This window comes from Mesoplodon densirostris, chromosome 5 (assembly GCF_025265405.1).
Source record: "Mesoplodon densirostris isolate mMesDen1 chromosome 5, mMesDen1 primary haplotype, whole genome shotgun sequence".
In the NCBI taxonomy this organism is placed as follows: domain Eukaryota; kingdom Metazoa; phylum Chordata; class Mammalia; order Artiodactyla; family Ziphiidae; genus Mesoplodon; species Mesoplodon densirostris.
In genome coordinates, this window is record NC_082665.1 from 81,611,576 (window position 1) to 81,632,046 (window position 20,471).

A 20,471-nucleotide genomic window follows, 5' to 3' on the forward strand; every position below is an offset into this window, starting at 1 on the left:
TACAAAGGGAGTCTCTGGTCTTAAGGTTTTAATGAAGGCTGGTAGCTGTGAGGCTGATGCACTGAAGAAATTAGTAGGAACGAAAATTGTAGAGAAGGGGTATGAAAGATGAAGATCTGGGACGCTTATATTAAGCTTTAGAAAACAGGGCGGGCCCGGCCTCTCAAGCATCAGGGCTACTGGGTGGGGCTTTCCATCCTCTGCCACTCGAGAGATGGCACTTTTTAAAATAGAAAAATGGGTGTTATTTTTATTTACTTTTCTGTAAAGTGATTTTACGTCTTCTGTTTGAGGCTTGGGATGATCCTTTGTCTGCACTGTGTACAATAATTGTTTCCCTCTGACTCATCGCTCACAGCTCACTGGGCTGTGCACTGAGGATCCATCCGCTCCTGGGACGCGTTGCTGTAACAATGCTAATAAAACGTCTCTTTGTAAAAAATATGTATAATAAATAGAATAGAATAGAAAAGAATAGATTAAGCATTAGTGAGGTTTCTTAGTTGCAAGTACCAGAAACTAACTCTAATCATCAAAGAAATTTACTGAAGGGATATTTAGATATTCAGAATCTTTGAGAAGGTGGAAGAATCAGGCCTAGAAGATGGTTAGAAAACTGTGAAGCTAGAACTGCCAGAAACACAGCCAAAATCATGCCACAAGAACCATCTGGGAGGGTATAGCTGCTGTGTCCTTAAAGCACTGGACACCCTGCGTGATCCCCTACTTCCCCCTATGGTCCTGAACACAGATTGATCTTGGAATGAATTCTCTACTGTTTCTGCTGTTGGTGTCAATTGCTGTCATGTCAGATCTTGGAAAAAAACATTTTTTAAATAGTCTGGAAAGTAAGAACCACATTTGGCTGCCTAGCTCTAGCATATTTTGAATATGTTATTATAGGAGTGTGTAGAAGCTGTAAAAATGGCAAGGTTATTTTTAGAACAGAATAGCAAATACAGAAGTAGAATCTAGTTTAATATAAGTATCATTAACAAATGGGAAAAGCAAAATTATTTAATAAGTGGTGTAGGGGTAACTAAAACAAAATAACCCAAAATACACCCAAATAAACCTCGAATTAAGTAGGAAAAAAATAACAGGAAAAACTAGCACGAAAAAAAGATACAGAACTTACCCTAATCGCAGGGGGATAAAGCAGCACTTCAGAAATTGCAAAGAATAATATTAACAGATTTTGCCTATAAAAATATAATCTCTGAATTCAAAAACTGCCAAATCGAAAAATAGAAGATGGACAAAAAAATATTTGTATCATATATGGTATGCAAAGGGTTACTATCCATACCATATAAAGAATTTATTCAACTGTGTGAGAAAACTCCACGACCCCAAGCAGGCAAATGGTTGAAAAACAGAAACAGATAATTAACACAGGAAATTTGGTAAACAAGCAAGAAACATTGAATTACTAATAACTAAACAAAAATAAAACATTTACCTCCTTTTAAATTAGTACAAAGACTTTAGTGATAAAGCTTCCCTTCCTTTGGTGATAAAAAATTGTTATCATATTTCTCTAACCCATAAAAATACATGTGATCAAGTAATCTCTTTGTGAATTTATGTTTAGAAAACTGCAGAAGAACGTTATTTACATGCAAAGATCATATTTTTAATAGTGAGTGATTAGGAATAATTTATTCCCAACTCTAATGAAATGGGTAATAAATTATCATATACCATCACTTGGAACATTATTTAGAGTTTTTAAAAAATATTTTTGGGGGATAGTTGATTTACAACGTTGTGTTAATTTCAGGTGTACAGCAAAGTGAATCTGTTATACATACACATATATCCCCTCATTTTTAGATTCTTTTCACATATAGGCCATTACAGATCATTGAGTAGAGTTCCCTGTGCTATACATTAGGTCCTTATTAGTTATCTATTTTATATACAGTAATGTGTATGTGTCAATCCCAATCTTCCAATTTATCCCTCCTCCCCCTCCTTACCTGCCAGTAACCATGTTTGTTTACATCTGTAACTATTTCTGTTTTGTAAATAAGTTTATTTGTACCCTTTTTTTTAGATTCCACATATAAGTGATATCATATGATATTTGTCTTTCTGTGTCTGACTTACTTCACTCAATGTGACAGTCTCTAGGTCCATCCATGTTGCTGCAAATGGCATTATTTTGTTCTTTTTTATGGCCGAGTAATATTCCATTGTATATGTGTACCACATCTTCTTTATCCATTCCTCTGTTGATGGACACTTAGGTTGCTTCCATGACCTGGCTATTGTAAATAGTGCTGCAATGAACATTGGGGTGCATGTGTCTTTTTGAATTATGTTCTTCTCTGGGTATATGTCCAGTAGTGGGATTGCTGGATCATATGGTAGCTCTATTTTTAGTTTTTTAAGGAACATCCATAGCATTCTCCATAGTGGCTGTACCAGTTTACATTCCCACCAACAGTGTAGGAGGGTTCCCTTTTCTCTACACCCTCTCTAGTATTTATTGTTTATATATTTTTTGATGATGGCCATTATGACTGGCGTGAGTTGATACCTCATTGTAGTTTTGATTTTCATTTCTCTAATAATTAGTGATGTTGAGCATCTTTTCATGTGCCTCTTTGCCATCTATATGTCTTCCTTGGTGAAGTGTCTGTTTAGGTCTTCTGCCCATTTTTTAACTGGATTGTTTGTTTTTTTGATATTGAGTGCCATGAGCTGTTTGTATATTTTGGTTTTTTTTGTTTTTTTTGTTTTTTTTTTTCTTTTTGCGGTATGTGGGCCTCTCACTGTTGTGGCCTCTCCCGCTGCGGAGCACAGGCTCCGGACGCGCAGGCCCAGCGGCCATGGCTCACGGGCCCAGCCGCTCCGCGGCATATGGGATCCTCCCAGACCGGGGCACGAACCCGTATCCCCTGCATCGGCAGGCGGACTCCCAACCACCGCGCCACCAGGGAGGCCCCCTTTTTTTTTTTTTTTTTTTTTTCTTTTTTGCGGTATGCGGGCCTCTCACTGTTGTGGCCTCTCCCGTTGTGGAGCACAGGCTCCGGACGCGCAGGCCCAGCGGCCATGGCTCACGGGCCCAGCCGCTCCGCGGCATATGGGATCCTCCCAGACCGGGGCACGAACCCGTATCCCCTGCATCGGCAGGCGGACTCTTAACCACTGCGCCACCAGGGAGGCCCCTGTTTGTATATTTTGAAGATTAATCCTTTGTTGTTTCATCTGCAAATATTTTCTCCCATTCTGAGTGTTGTCTTTTTGTCTTGTTTATGGTTTCTGTTGCTGTGCAAAAGATTTTAAGTTTAATTAAGTCCCATTTGTTTACTTTTGTTTTTATTTTCATTACTCTAGGAGGCAGATTGAAAAAGATCTTGCTGCAAATTATGTCAGAGAGTCTTCTGTCTATGTTTTCCTCTAAGAGGTTTATAGTATCCAGCCTTGCATTTAGGTCTTTAATCCTAAATCCTAGGGTGTGTTCTAATTTCATTCTTTTACATGTAGCTGTTCAGTTTTCCCAGAACCACTTATTGAAGAGACTATTTTTCTCCATTGTATATTCTTGCCTCTTTTGTCATAGATTAGGTGTCCATAGGTGCGTGGGTTTTTCTCTGGGCTTTCTATCCTGTTCCATTGATCTATATTTCTGTTTTTGTGCCAGTACTACACTATCTTGATTATTGTAGCTTTGTAGTATAGTCTGAAGTCAGGGAGCCTGATTCCTCCAGCTCCATTTTTCTTTCTTAATATTGCTTTGGCTATGTGTGGTCTTTTGTGTTTACATACAAATTGTAAAATTTTTTGTTCTAATTTTGTGAAAAATGCCATTGGTAATTTGATAGGGATTGCATTGAATCTGTAGATTGCTTTGAGTAGTATAGTCATTATCACAATGTTGATTCTTCCAATCCAAGAACATGGTATATCTCTGCATCTGTTTGTATCATCTTTTATTTCTTTCATCAGTATCTTATAGTTTTCTGAGTATAGGTCTTTTGCCTCATTAGGTAGGTTTATTCCTCAGTATTTTATTTTTTTTGATGAGATGGTAACTGAGATTGTTTCCTTGATTTCTCTTTCTGATCTTTCATTGTTAGTGTATAGGAGTGCAAGAGATTTCTGTGTATTAATTTTATATCCTGCAACTTTAGCAAACTCATTGATGAACTCTAATTGTTTTCTGGTAGCATCTTTAGGGTTTTCTATGTACAGTATCATGTCATCTGCAGACAGTGATAATTTTACTTCTTCCTTTCCAATTTGGATTTCTTTTATCTCTTTTTCTTCTCTGATTGCCATGGCTAAGACTTCCAAACCTGTGTTGAATAATAGTGGCAAAAGTGCACATCCTTGTCTTGTTCTGATCGCAGAGGAAATGCTTTCAGTTTTTCACTATCGAGAATGATGTTTGCTGTGGTTTTGTCATATATGGCTTTTATTATGTTGAAATGGGTTCCCTCTATGCCCACTTTCTGGAGAGTTTTTATCATAAATGGGTGTTATAAATAGATCAGATGCATAAAGTGCAGCTGATCTATTCAGTTCTACATGTAGAGATTGGGTAGTTACAGATGTAATACAGATTCATCTAAAGGACAGTGTAATTGCAGAGCAAAATGGCACATAATTTCAAAACTCAATTAGGGTTTCTGCTGCTGGTGTTGAATAGATTCACTCCATGGGTAACAATATCCAAACTGTGTTAACAAAGAAAGAAACTATCTTAAAAGACTATCTGTCACCTCTCTCTTGGTTGAAACCATTGAAAATTGGTAGGTCAGAGTGGACAGGATCATTAAAGTTTCTCTTAATTCAAGATGACCAGTACCACTTCCTATGAACCTATCCATGAAGGGCACCAGGTTTTGTTATTGTTGTTTTTGTTGTTTTACCCCACAACAACCTTATTCCCATGTCAAGTTCTCAGTAGAAATGTCAGACCATTTAGAGAAATGTTTATTAATGTGCCTCTTTATCCACAAGTACCCTCTGGCGAACTGATTGCACCAATGTATTGTTTCTCTCCAATTCATTTTACAAAAGTGGTTACAGTGGTTTAGGAAAGCTAGAACTACAAGTGCAGGAAAGACAGCAATGTTTCCATCTCAGGTCCTGGCAGTGTTGTATTCCCATACTTGGTACACTTTCTTCTCCCCTCTAGGGTCTACTGGGGACTTTCACAGGTGTTCCCACCTCCAGTGGTCCAGGCCAGCCCCTCTGCTCCCCTCCTCTCAGTACCTATTTTCTATTCGTTATAATCTGCCTTTATCTCTGCCCATTGAACCAGCCTCTTACCACAACTCATCTGTTCCCATATGTTGGTGCTGGGCTGACCATATCCTGAGAATAACTTCATTTTTCAGCAAATATTTATTCAGCGTTAACCACATGCCAGCCAGCTGGCCTCGACTTCACTTTGACTTCTGGTGTGCAGGTGCTCTCCACCTGTTCACAGGTCTTCATTGGATGTCTGACCTTCTGGCTCCATACTGGTTATATGTGCCAACACTCTTAATTTTAGCCATTCTTAACAGCCTTTTTTGTTTTTTTGGTCCTCTAGATTAAGAATATGCTATAAATTTCTCTAGCTCAAATTTTCTTGCCATTCAAATTACTTTACTTGTACTTTCTCTACCATCTTATGACATTTACTTTTATAATTTTCATGAACTTCAACAATCTTGCTTCTTCGTCGGCTTTCTTTTAAATGCATGCCTAATTTTTCTATTACTAGCCAATTAATGTGCTTAAGATTTTCTGTTATCTCAATAATTATCATCGATAGCTTTTCCAGCTTATTAATATCTTTTCAAAATCATGTCAATTATTTGAGAAGAGGAAAAACCATGCATCACCGTGAATATCTTCTCCCCAGATAAATCACTGGATTAACATAATGGGCATAGCATTTTAGATTTTCTTTTGACAAATGAAAATAAAGGCAGACTGATAAACTACTCGTCTCTTGACTCTCCCTGTGTCTTGTTTGAAGAAACATTAATTATTTGTTCAAAGCATACAATAGAAAGTATTTAAATTGACTTTTCAATATGAGCTTTGTAAATGGCTTTTTATAATTAATAATCTTAAGTCCAATTCTAAGCATTTGCATTGTTTATATTCTTTCTTACAAGTCATGTTACTGGCTTCTCCACAGTTGCAGAACCAACTTTAAGTGATAAGCATCACAATAAGGCTTCTTTTCTAGTCCTAGTTGAACATCTCCCCTTCTGTTTTCCTAGCCTAATTTTCTGTCCCACCTTCTGTCCCCCTGTTTTTTTCTTTCGGAGTACTCAAATGCTTTACTATCTATTTCCCCTGTATCTTGCAAACTCTTAATTCATCTCACTTGAACTTCTGTACTGTGGCTTGTTATTATTTATGCTGTTAGTTGTTCCTTATTCTCTCTTAGGTTCTCTCTCTTAATAAATGAGTTAACATGTCATACTTTTAACTAACATGAAACACTTTTTTATGTTCTGAATTTTTAAACCTGTGCTGAATACTATATCATTATTGTGTTTACTTGTAAATAAAATTTAAAGTTCTAATATTTCATAATCCCATACCTCCTACTTTTACAATAAATTTATCTTTCTCCATTTTAAACTATCTATCTGTTGTGTCTTCCAGCCTCTACCCCCCACCCACGTTCCCCACCAATGTGGCCTTAATTGAAATCATGCTAGGCCAAGAATCAGAAGATGATGCCCCTCTATACATTAGCCAGGTGGCTCTGACATGCCCTTTAGCCCTGATGAGTGTGTGTCCACATCTAAGTAACTAATGGGTTCGACAAAGACCTTGGAGGCCCTTTCGGGCTCTCATAGGCTGTAATTCTTATCCTAACTCTGATGCCTTTTGCTTGTTTCCAATATTGCATAAATATTTGTATTTCTACATTGATACTTTTTTCTTTTAAATCACCACTGAACAATTTCAACTTTGATTCAAGAATATAGTCTTTATGATTGTTAGTTTTCTACATAAAAATTTTAACTTTGTTTTGCCCACATTTCCCTTTTGTCTTTTGAGACATAGATGCTTGAAAATTTAAGTAATATGTTAATTCTAGTCCATATATTTAATAGTGGTTTAAGAGTATATCATAGACACTAATTAGTAGCCTAACTATTAATGCCAAACTTTCATCTTTTTCATAGGAAAGTAACTTATAAAATGAAATTTTAGAGGCTAAATTCTTGGTTCCCTTTTAAAGATTTATTTACATAACTTTTGTAATTTTATGTTTAGCTCACACTAATATAACTTCCAAAATGCATAATTTATCTCAATTGATAGTACTCCTCTTAGAGGTCATTGTGACCCACAAACCCGTCCACTTAAATGATGTTCCTTCCACCTGATAGAAAAGAGTGTCCTTTACTTTTTGTCAGCAGTTACAAATATTGGAAGACACAGTTCAGAAAAATCACTTTAGCATTAATGTTCTTCCTAAAATTTATTTGACCAAGTTTCATATTTATTCCTAGTGAAAACACTTTTGGATGGATTTTTTTTCTTTCAGGAAGCTCTTTGGTATAATAAATAATACATAAATATTAATTATTTTGCACATAAGGTTTTACCATCCTATTTGAACTTTTAAAAAATAGCCTTATTGAGAAATATTTTAAATATCATAAAATTTATGCATTTTAAGAGTACAACCCAGTGGGTTTTAGGATATTTACAGAATTGTATGACCATCACCATGATCTAATTTTAGAGCATTTCTATCATCCCCAAAAGAAACATCCTAGTCATTAATAGTCATTTCCTTTGCCTTCCTGCCCCTCCCCACCAATAATTAATTTACTTTCTTTCTCTATAGATTTGCCTGTTCTGGACATTTCATGTAAATAGAATCATATAATGTGATCTTTCTTGTCTGGCTTCTTTGACTTACCATAATATTTTTGAGTTTTATCCATGTTGTGGAATGTGTACGTACTGCATTCCTTAATTAGTAGCTCCTCAAAGTGAAAGAAATCAAAATGAGTGATATGGTTCATTAAAAAAAAAAATACTGATCCAGGAGTCAAACACTTCCACTTTCTGGCAAGTTTATGCCTTTTACAGGACTTCTGGATACATTATCAATTTCTTTGACTCAGTTACTTCATCTATAAAATGGGAATATAATAGCTTTCCTTAACTACCTTGGAGGGTTAGGAGAATCAACAGATAAAATGTAGGAGCACAAAAGAACTACACATATAGAAAATATTAAGCCACCATTGTAAAGTGGTTTTTCTGGTATGATAGCAAACCAAATGATTATATTTAGGATAAAAGTAGTAGAATTTCCTTAAATGCTCCTTTAATGACCAAGGAAAACTATGAATTTTAATTTGTTTACCCAAAGGTCCCTTTGCCTCCACTAATTTATTTTACAGTCAGCATTGGCTAGTTGTAACAACAGTTTGCCTGCTCTTAGAACAGGATGCTGAGGAAGGGAGTGGCTGTGATTAATTTAGGAGTCATCTATTGCATGGCAGATGGAAGAGTCTCTGAAGAGAATTCCACTCTGACCTTACCTGCCAGGCATGATTTTCACAGGGAGTTCACTGTGGTGAATTGACCAGCCCTATGATTCCTTTTGAAACCTTGAACTCCTCCAGAAGGAATAATGTAACCTTGGCTTCCAAAAAAAGAAGTGCTGATTTTACAAATAGAAAACCAAGGAGGTTTGCAGTGATCCTTAGTTTTAGTATATCCAACAGCTCTTTTTTTTTTTTTAACCAAAAAAAAATTCTTCATTTCAAAAACAGGTTTTCTCAAAGAGAAAGAAGTAGGAGTAGAGGTAGGGAAGGAGCTTATATTTATACTCTTTTTCAAATTCTTTTCCATTATGGTTTATCATAGGATATTCCAACAGCTCTTAAAAGAGGCTAGCTTGATATTGGGATACTGTGGGCTGCTTGGTTATCCTAGGGACTCTAGGCCAGTTGCAAACCAAATGGTTTTAACTAGAACTCAGAGAGTTCTTATGTAAAACCAGGTCACGACTGGAATATGGAGAGTAACAAGGGTCTCCTGTAGAAGCCACTTCATCTTTGATCACTGGAGTCTTATAAGATTATCTTTGTTTCCTTTATTTTTCATTTGCTTCCAACTTTGAGCTTTCCTATAAAGATTATCTGTTTTACGTATTTTCTCCATTTTACAAATGTTTGAATCTTAGAATGTTCTACAGTGATCTTAAGCATCCACTCCTTAGGGTGGTTATCTCTTCTCTGAGACTTCTTTCTCACCTTTGAGATAGCGGTAGTTCTGGTTTATTATCTAGTCATGTTTCACTTGTGCCATTGCAACCTTCTTCCTCTCCTCATTCTTCCCCTCCAGCATGGTTTTTCTCTTTTAAGGCTAGGTCTTAGCCTTACCACTTTCTCTGACTTCTCCTTAACTGTACCACCCCCCCGCCCAGGTCCTTGGGTTAAATTTTATACATCTTTTTTTTTTTTTTAATCCTGTGGACTCTGTCCTTTGCCTCAATTCCTAAGTCTCCCTCTCTCAGAAAGATTCGGACCATTCATTCTTTCTTCATTATTGAAATATAGCTGACTTACAATATTGTGTTAGTTTCGGGTGAACGACATAATGATTTGACAGTTGCAGACATTATAAAATGATCACCACAATGTCTAGTAACCATCTGTCCCCATATAAAGTTATTACAATATTTTGGACCATCTTCCTAATGCTGTATATTATATCCGTGTGACTTATTTATTATATAACTGGAGATCTATACCTCTTAATCCCCTTCACCTATTTCACCACCCCCTACCCCTTCCCTCTGGCAACTACCCATTTGTTCTCTATGAGTCTGTTTTCATTTTGTTTGTTTTGTTTTTTACATTCCACATATCAGTGAAATCATGCATATTTGTCTTTGTCTGACTTATTTTACTTAGCATAATACCCCCTAAGACCATCCTTGTTGTTGCAAATGGCAAGATTTCATATATTTTAGGGCTGAGGAATATTCTGTTGTATATATATACCACACCTTCTTTATCCGTGTATCTATCAATGTTAATGTGGTTTATAATACTGATTGATTTGCAGATATTGAACCATTTGTGCATCCCTGGGATAAATCTGACTTGATTATAGTGTATGGTCCCTTAATATATTGTTAAATTCAGTTTGTGAATATTTTGTTGAGGATTTTTGCTTCTATATTCATTTGTAATAGTAGCCTGTAATTTCCTCCTTCTCCTCCTCCACCCTCCCCCTCCCCTCCCCTGCCCCCTCTCCTCCTCTCCCCCTCCTCCTCCCCCCTGCAACTCCTCCTGGAATAGTGAGTTTTTTCTTTCAGCACTTTGAATATATTGTGCCACTCCCTTCTGGCCTACAAAGTTTCTGCTAAAAAGTTAGCCAGTGGTCTTATGGGAGTTCCCTTGTATGTAACTAGTTGCTTTTCTCTTTTTGCTTTTATGATTCTCTCTTATCTTTAATTTTTGCCATTTTAATTATAATGTGCCTTGGTGTGGACTTCTTTGGATTGATATTGTTTGGCCCTTTTTGTGCTTCCTGGACCTAGATGTCATTTTCCTTTCCCAGGTTATGAAAACTTTTAGCTATTATTTCTTCAAATAAGTTTTCTGCTCCTTTCTCTCTCTGTCTTCTCCTTCTGGGATCCCTATAATGCAAATGTTAGTATACTTGCTGTTGTCCCAGAGGTCTCTTAAACTATCCTCATTTAAAAAGTGGTTTTTATTGTTTCTGTTTAGCTTGGGTGATTTCCGCTTCTCTGACTTCCAGATCAGTGATCTGTTCTTCTGTATCATCTAATCTATTATTAATTCCCTCTAATATATATTTTTATTTCAATTATATTATTCTTCAGCTCTGTTTGGTTCTTCTTTATATTTTCTAACTCTTCAGTGAACTTGTCATGAGTCCATCCATTCTCCCAAGTTCCTTGAGCTTCTTTGTGATTGTTACCTTGAACTGTTTTAAGGGTAGATTTCTTATCTCTACTTCATTTAGTTCTTTTTTTCTCAGTTTTTTCTTGTTCCTCTGTTTGAAACATATTCCTCCGTCTACTAATTTTGCCTAATTATCTATGTTTATTTCTATGTATTAGGTAGGTTGATTACATCTTCCAATCTAAAAGTGGCCTAATGTAGGAAATGTCCTATGGGACCCAGGAGGCACACTCCCATCTGGTCATGAGAGCTATATTCTGTATACATACTCTTATGTGGGCTGTGTGGGCCTTCTATTGTGGTAGGGATGACTACTGTGGGCGCACTGGTAGGTGGAGCTGCCCACTGACACAGTGGTGGACAGAGCTGGGTCCCAGGGAAGCTGGCTGCCAGGCATGGGGATCCCAGGGCTTGTGTCAGCTTGCTGTTGTGTGGGTAAGCCCCCAGTACAAATAGTCTAGAGGGAGGACTCCAAATGGTGCTTGCCAGAGTCCTGCTTTTAGAACAAGCTCCCCAAAATGGCTGTTTCCAGCGTCTCCCTCCCCAGGTGAAGCCCCAGTTCTCTCCTGTATCTCTGGGAGGCTCTCTAAGATGAGGAAGTAGGTCTGACCCAGGCTTCTTTCAAGCTACTGGCTCTATGCTGGGACTCAGGACATGTGTGATTTTGCATGCACCCTTTAAGAGGGGAGTCTCCGTTTCCTTGAGCCATCCACCTCTTCCATACACAAGCCCTGCTGGCCTCCAAAGCCAGATGTTCTGGGGCTTGTCTTCCTGGTGTAGCCCTCCCAGGCTAGGGAGCCTGGTTTGGGTCTTGGACCCCCTGTTCCTTGGGGAGAAACTCCACAATTATTATTATCCCCCCATTTATGGATCACCTACCAGAGAGTGTGGGCCTTGACTATATTGTTTCTCTGCCCCTCCTATTTGTCTCATTGTAGTTCCTTCTTTATACCTTTAGTTGTGGAAAATCTTTTCTGTTAGTCTTCAGGTCATTCTTATAGATAATTACTCTGTAAACAGTTGTAATTTTGGTGTGCCCATGGGTAGGAGGTGACCTCAGGGTCTTCCTACTGCACCATCTTGGCCACTCCTTGCCCCATTTATTCTTTCTTCAATTCTGTACTTGTGGTGTATTGTGATGCAATCCTCTTTCCAAGTCATCTTCTGCCCATTCAGTCACCAGTCAATTGATTTGGTCATTCAGCATTATTAATTAGACACCTATATCATGAAGTCTAGGCTTGATTAGGAGCAGATCTTCTGTATTACACATAGCTTCTACACTAAGCATGCTGCATTCTCAGGAAAGCTTCAGCCGACCAGTGAGAGGTGGGAGTGATCCTCTGCCCTATCCCTAACACCCATATGAACACACTCCTGACAACACTCACAGCCACTCTTTCACACATGGACTCACCCAGGCACACAGCACACCTGCTGTTCATAGACATTTAAAAATCATCCACATTTATGGGCCATGAGTAATAGCAACACTGTCTGAATGAGAAATATATGATCCATCCCCCTTCCCCCACCGTGTTCAATGTCTCACTTCTTACCAGCATCTCTTTCCTACTAGCTAATCACTAATACTCTCCTTACATCATTTTTTAAAAAAAAGTCATTCCTATGAAGAAAAGTAGCTTTCCTACTACAGTCTAAATAATAGCTAACATTCACAAGGCATTAACCACATGTCAAACACAGTGAAGCCACTGTGTACCCCCTTATTATAATCCTCCTGGGCTAAGCCCTTTTATTATCTCCAATTTACAAATGAGATTACTGGGGCTTAAAGGACTTAACTCATTTGCCCAAGGCAACAGCCACTAATCAGCAGAATTGGAACCTGAGTCCAGAACTATGCTGCCAAAACTTGGGCTCTTAACTGCTTGAACTCCACTGCTTATGAGCATCAAAGCATACACATTGTTATATTAACTTATACTTCAGAGAAAGCTACTACACCAGGTACTTCCAGTACTGGTAGTAAAAACAATTTTCTATAAGGGGAAGGCAGAAGAGGTCCAGAGAATAGTAGACACCTGGCGGTGGGTTACACAAATGCTTGATAGGTTATGAAATAGGTTGTAAGATGGGTATATGTATATTATGTTGTTCAGTGTTAGGCCACTTTAATATGATTCTTTTGTTATCTATTACCAAAATAAGCCATGTTCACTATTGATTAGGAAATTCCAACATTCGCATAGTTTTATAAACATTTGATGTGTATCCTCCTAGACTTTCTGTTTTGAAAATATATATTTTTATGAGTGGAATAATAGAGTTTTATAATATCCACCTCCTCCATTTCTTCCATTATGAAATCTTTCCATGTCAAAAATATTCATAATATTCTGAATTTGGATGAATCATAATTTTTAATCATATCTTATTTTTGGACAATTGTTTATACTCTTTTCGGTTAAAATATTGCAATAAACATCCCCATAGCTAAATCTTTTCACATATATGTTAGTGTTACCTTCAGATCATTCTTAAAGTTATAAAATGTTTTTGGTTTTATGCTTGCTACCTTTAAATTATGTAATTGTGTGGTAGACTTTTTATTTTATTTTTTTAAATATCTACCCAGAGACAATAGAATGACATTTTATTTTATTTTTATTTCATTTTTGGCCATGCCCATGTGGTATGCACTGTGTGGCATGTGGGATCTTAGTTCCCCAACCGGGGATTGAACCTGTACCCCCTGCATTGGGAGCACAGAGTCTTAACCACCAGACTGTGAGGGAAGTCCCCATGGTAGAATTTTTAAATGCAATTAGCACAAAGTAGTTTTGTAGCATGAAAGCATTCTTTGGAAGAAATTCTTGCCCTTTTCCTATTTTGCTGCCATCCCAGCACAACAAAGAGAAAGGGAGCAGCAAAAAGAATCAGTACTCTGTGTGGCTGAAGATGCACTCCATCTCCTTTCCAGTTTGCATAGAATCAGTGCTGCACACAGGAATCTCTGTAAGCATTCTGATTGTAAACACACTAATTGATTAAAGAAAGTTGATGTTTATATGATTATGTGACTTTATTTGAAAATCTCTTAAATATTTTTAGATCTAAACTTCTCTATATTCCATTTATTCATTTACTTTATTATTAACCCTGTCTTTTTCTTTTTTAATCCCATACATGTTTTCAGCTAATATTCTGTTCAATATAAGTCCCTGTCCCTTCCTACTTACTTCACTCTAGGCTATCCATATCTATTACTAATATATTTCAGTCTTGAAAAATCTCATTATTTTATATATAAGATAATATATAAATACATATATAAAATCCATACATACATAAAATAATGATATATATATAATTTTATGAATTTACTGATTTGTATGAATTTATCAGAAAACAAAGTAATGTTCTATTGTATTCAGAAGTTTCTAAATCATGAGGATTGCCAGTTGAGAAAGAGTGGTTAAATGATTTTTAGAATTTAAGACTCCTTAAATTAAATTAAATCTTATCCATTCATGATTTGTAATATTTTATAAGCCCCCATTAGTGACAATTATCTTTATATTATATTTGGCTGGTTTTAATCTTCAGAATAAAAAAATGCAGTGGAAGTTTAGAACTATCTTTTTTGCATTCTGAAGCAAAGTCTTGATCCTTGGTATTAGAAGAAAATTTATTTTCAAATTTTAAATATCTGATTATCTCCTTAGCTTAATTTAATCCACTCTCCCCTCCCCACACAGACCCAGATAAATAATTTTCTGATTTTAATATAACTACATCTGGACCAAATTATAACTTATTAGCTGTATAGCCACACCTGTTCTATCATCTGATTTGTAAAAATCTCCAAATGTTATTTCATTCCCTTCTGGCATTATGCAGAAAATGTTAATGTACTTCAAGTATACTTGTTTCAGAATAGATGTGAATTAAACCTCTGAAATATAAACCCTAAAATGAAATGAACTTTCCAAGTGGCTGTATTCACCATCTGAGATTTATGAAATGTTTGCTTAAGTTAAAATATGTTAATTTGCAATTGATATAGTTGAATACTCATTAAAGAACTTTCTTCTATTATTGGTATACATTCTTACATCTATAAAGGTTTTCTCTGTTAATGCTCATTAAAAAAATTAAGTGATATATAACTTTTGTGAATTGCTTAGCTCATCAAACTGTGGTACAATAATTTATACATATAGATGACATCTAAATGCAAAATACTGATTGTGTTCATTCACATCAGTTATGTCTGATCAGAAATCCCACAACTTCAGCCACATAATTAACTAACAATATAACTAAATAAAATCATTTAAAATTGTACAAAAGTAAAACAGGTTTAAGTTTAAAGGAGTTATTGATTTGTAATTTAAAACATAATCTATCATTCATGAAGGAAAATGAGACACTTGGTTATAATTTCTCTAAGGACAAGGAAATATATCTTATTGATATTTGTACACTGAATCTAGCTAGCATGGATCCTACCTAAACAGAGTAGGTGGTCAATAAGACTCTATTGAAATAAAATAACATATTTTTAAGAAACTTGCCTTTTAATGCCAAGATACATATTAGGTGTTACCAATGAAAACTGCACAACTCTTTCAGTTCCATCCACTTTAATCTTAGGTACATAATTTTAAGTTTATTTGCTGGAATTCTTATTTCTAGTATTTCCAAAATTTCATTCATTCTTTCAACAGTAATTTGTTGAGCACCTTCCTTGTCTCAAACACTATGAGTATAAAAGATGAGGTTCCCACTCTCATGGAACTTACATTCTAGTTAGTTTACATTGGGAATATTAAATGAATGTAATGCACTTAGAATGTAGTGTCTGGCACATAGTAAATACTCAACACTTACTATCTGTGATGGTGATGATGATGATGACGCTGATGATGATGATGGAAAACGTGAATATAAATGCTATTCAAAGCTATGAGACTAGATGAGATCAACTAGGGAGGAAATGCAGGTAGAGCAAAGGGCTAAGGACTGAACCTCTGGTGATTTCTAATATTTAGAATGTACCTAAGAATAAGAATCATCAATAGAGACTGAGAAGAAGTAGCCAATGCAAAAGTGAACAAGGGTGGAGGAAACAAAAGAGTATAGTGTAAAGGAAACCAGAGGAGTGTTTCAAAAAATTAAACACTCAATGACATAAATCACAGCAAGATCCTTTTTGACCCACCTCCTAGAGAAATGGAAATAAAAACAAACAAATGGGGCCTAATGAAACTTAAAAGCTTTTGCACAGCAAAGGAAACCATAAATAAGACAAAAAGACCACTCTCAGAATGGGAGAAAATATTTGCAAATGAAGCAACTGACAAAGGATTAATCTCCAAAATTTACAAGAAGCTAATTCAGCTCAATATCAAAAAAACAAACAACCCAATCCAAAAATGGGCAGAAGAGCTAAATAGACATTTCTCCAAAGAAGATATACAGATTGCCAACAAACACATGAAAGAATGCTCAACATCACTATTCATTAGAGAAATGCAAATCAAAACTACAATGAGGTATCAACTCACACAAGTCAGAATGGCCATCATCAAAAAATCTAGAAACAATAAATGCTGGAGAGGGTGTGGAGAAAAGGGAACCCTCTTGCACTATTGGTGGGAATGTAAATTGATATAGCCACTATAGAGAACAGTATGGAGGTTCCTTAAAAAACTAAAAATAAAACTACCATACAACCCAGCAATCCCACTACTGGGCATATACCCTGAGAAAACCATAATTCAAAAAGAGACATGTACCAAAATGTTCATTGCAGCTCTGTTCACAATAGCTAGGACATGGAAGCAACCTAAGTGTCCATCAACAGATGAATGGATAAAGAAGATGTGGCACATATATACAATGGAATATTACTCAGCCATAAAAAGAAACGAAGTTGAGTTATTTGTAGTGAGGTGGATGGACCTAGCGTCTGTCATACAGAGTGAAGTAAGTCAGAAAGAGAAAAACAAATATAGTATGCTAACACATATATATGGAATCTAAAAAAAAAAAAAGGTTCTGAAGAACCTAGGGGCAGGACAGGAATAAAGATGCAGACATAGAGAATGGACTTGAGGACATGGGGAAGGGGAAGGGGAAGCTGGGACGAAGTGAGAGACTGGCATGGACTTATATATACACTACCAAATGTAAAATAGATAGCTAGTGGGAAGCAGCCGCATAGCACAGGGAGATCAGCTCGGTGCTTTTTGTCTATCTACAGGGATGAGAAGGAGATGCAAGAGGGAAGAGATATGAGGATGTATGTATATCTATAGCTGATTCACTTTGTTATACAGCAGAAACTAACACACCATTGTAAAGCAATTATACTCCAATAAAGATGTTAAAAAATAAATAAAGCAAAAAAAGTAAATAATTGTGTCAAATGCTGCTGAAAGTTTGAATTAGATAATAACAGAGAATTAAATATTGGAATTGCTAACATAGAGTCATTCATAACCTTGAAAAGTGCTATTTCTGCAGAGGATGAAGAAGAATACTATTGAAATGGATAGAAAAGAGACTGAGGAAAAGGCAAATCATGAAAAGGGAAATATGAATGACTAAGAAGTATAAAATGAGATGATCAGCTTCAGTAGTAAGCAGAGAACTGCAAACTAAACCAACAATGAGACACTACTTTTGCACCCTAAAAAAAAGATTTTTAAAAATACCTCTTCTAGTAAGTGTCAGGAAAGCAAGAACCTTCATTCAGTGAGCTGATGGTATAAGCTGGTGCCTCCATTCTGGGAACCATTTGGCATTATTTAAGTATGTGTATCCTGATGACCTCATGAGTTCGCTCCAGGGATTATACTACAGAAAAACTCCGCTCTAAGTACACAAGAAGATGGGTTAAAAGCTTTTTTAAAATTATTTATTTATTTATTTTTAATTGAAGTATAGTTGACTTAGCGATATTATATTAGTTTCAAGTGTACAACAGAGTGATTCTGTATTTTTATAGAATATATTCCATTTAAAGTTCTTATAAAATATTGACTATATTCCCTGTGCTGTGTCTTATTCCCATTCTTGTATCTAATTTATTTTGTACCTAGTAGTTTGATCTCCTTCCCCCATTTTGCCCCTCCCTTCATACCTCTTCCAACTGGTAACCAATAGTTTGTTCTTTGTATCTGTGAGTCTGTTTCTGTTTTATTATTTGTTCATTTGTTTTATTTTTTAGATTCCACATATAAGTGATAACATACAGTATTTGTCTTTCTCTGTCTGACTTATTTCACTAAGCGTAATACCCTCCAGCTCAACCCATGCTGTTGCAAATGGTAAAATTTCATTCTTTTCTATGGCTAATATTTCATTGTTTATATATACCACTTCTTTATACATTCATCTATTGATGGGCACTTAGGTTGCTTCCATATCTTGGCTATTGTAAATAATGCTGCTATGAACATTAAGGTGCATATATTTTTTTCAAATTAGTATTTTGTTTTCTTTGGATATATACCCAGGAGTGGGATTGCTGGGTCATATACCAGTTCTATTTTTCTGTTTTTAAGGAACTTCTGTACTGTTTTCCATAGTGGCTGTACCAGTTTACATTCACACCAACAGTGCATGAGGGTTCCCTTTTAAACACATCCTCATCAACACTTAACATTTTTTGTCATTTTGACAATAGCCATACTGACAGTTGTGAGGTGATATCTCATTTGTTTCATTTGCATTTCCCTGATAATTAGTGATGTTGTGCATCTTTTCATGTGTCTGTGGGCCATCTGTATGTCTTCTTTAGAAAAATGCCTATTCAGGTTCTCTGCCCATTTTTTAATCATGTTGTTTGTTTGTTTTAATATTGAGTTATATTAGTTCTTTGTATGGTTTGGATATTAACCCCTTATCAGACATATCATTTACAAATATCTTCTCCCATTCAGTATGTAGGTTGCCTTTTCATTTGGTTAATGGTTTCCTTTGCTGTGCAAAATGTTTTAAGTTTTATTATGTCCCATTTGTTTATTTTTGCTTTTGTTTCCCTTGCCCAAGGAGATGGATCCAAACAAAACAAAACAAAACAAAACAAAACTCTAAGACCTATGTCAAAGAGTGTACTGCCTGTTTTCTTCTAGGAGTTTTATGGTTTCTGATCTTACATTTATATCTTTAATTCATTTTGAGTTTATTTTTGTATGTGGTATGAGAAAATGTTCTAATTTCATTCTTTTTCCTATAGCTTTCTAGTTTTCCCAATACTACTTGTTGAAGAGACTATCTTTTCCCCGTTGTATATTCTTTTCTCCTTGGTCATAGATTCATTGACCATATGTGCATGGGTTTATTTCTGAGCTCTCTATTTGGTTCCATTGATCTAATGTGTCTGTTTCTGTGCCAATACCATACTGCTTTGATTACTGTAGCTTTGCAGCATACTCCAAAGTCAAGGATCATGGTACCTCCACCTTCGTTCTTTTTTCTGAACATTGCTTTGGCTATTCAGGGTCTTTTGTGATTCCATACAAATTTTAGGATTATTTGTTCCAGTTCTGTGGAAAATGTCATGAGTGTTTTGACAGGGATTACATTAAATCTGCAGATTTCTTTGAGTAGTATGGACATTTTAACAATATTAATTCTTCCAATCCATGAACACAGGATATCTTTCCATTATTTGTATCATCTTCAGTGTCCTTCAACAATGTCTTATAGTTTGCAGAGTATTGGTCTTTCACCTCCTTGGTTAAATTTATTCCTAGGTATTTTATTCTTTTTGATGCAATTGCAAATGGATTGTTTTCCTAATTTTTCTTCCTGATAGTTCATTATTAATGTATAGAAAAGCAACAGATTACTGTATATTAATCTTACATCCTGCAATTTTATTGAATTATTAGTTCTAATAGCTTTTTTGATGGATACTTTAGGATTTTCTGTATATAATATCATGTCATCTGCAAATAGTAACAATTTTACTTCTTCCTTTCCAATTTGTATTCCTTATATTTATTTATTTTTTATCATCTGATTGCTGTGGCAAGGACTTCCCATACCATGTTAAATAGAAATGGCAAGAATGAGCATCCTAGTCTTGTTCCTGATCTTAGAAGAAAAGTTTTCAGCTTTTCACCATTAACTATAATATTAGCTTGGGTTTGTCATAAATGGCCCTTATTATGTTAAGGTATGTTCTCTCTATAACAACTTTGATGAGAATTTTTATTATGAATTAATGTTGAATTTGTCAAATGCTCTTTCTGAATTTGTTGAGATGATCATGTCATTTTTGTCCTTTATGTTGTTGATGTATATCACAATTTCACATAGATTAATTTACAGATATTGGACCATCCTTGCATCCCTGGGTTAAATCCCATGATCATGATGTGTGATCCTTTTTATGTATTGTTGAATTCACTTTGCTAATACTTTGTTGAGGACATTTGCGTCTGTATTCATCAGAGATATTGGTGTGTACTTTTCTTTTTTTGTAGTATCTTTGTTTGGTTTTGGTATCAGGGTAATAGTGGCCATATAAAATGAGTTTGGGAGTTTTCCCTCCTCCTC

The 20,471-nt window shown here is 35.7% G+C and overlaps 1 protein-coding gene across 1 annotated transcript in view; it reads left to right on the plus strand.

Annotated features, from left to right (window-relative positions):
- Positions 1 to 20,471, plus strand: part of LEKR1 (leucine, glutamate and lysine rich 1) — a 291,545-nt gene that overhangs the window by 162,499 nt on the left and 108,575 nt on the right. The gene's annotated exons all lie outside the window — the stretch shown is intronic.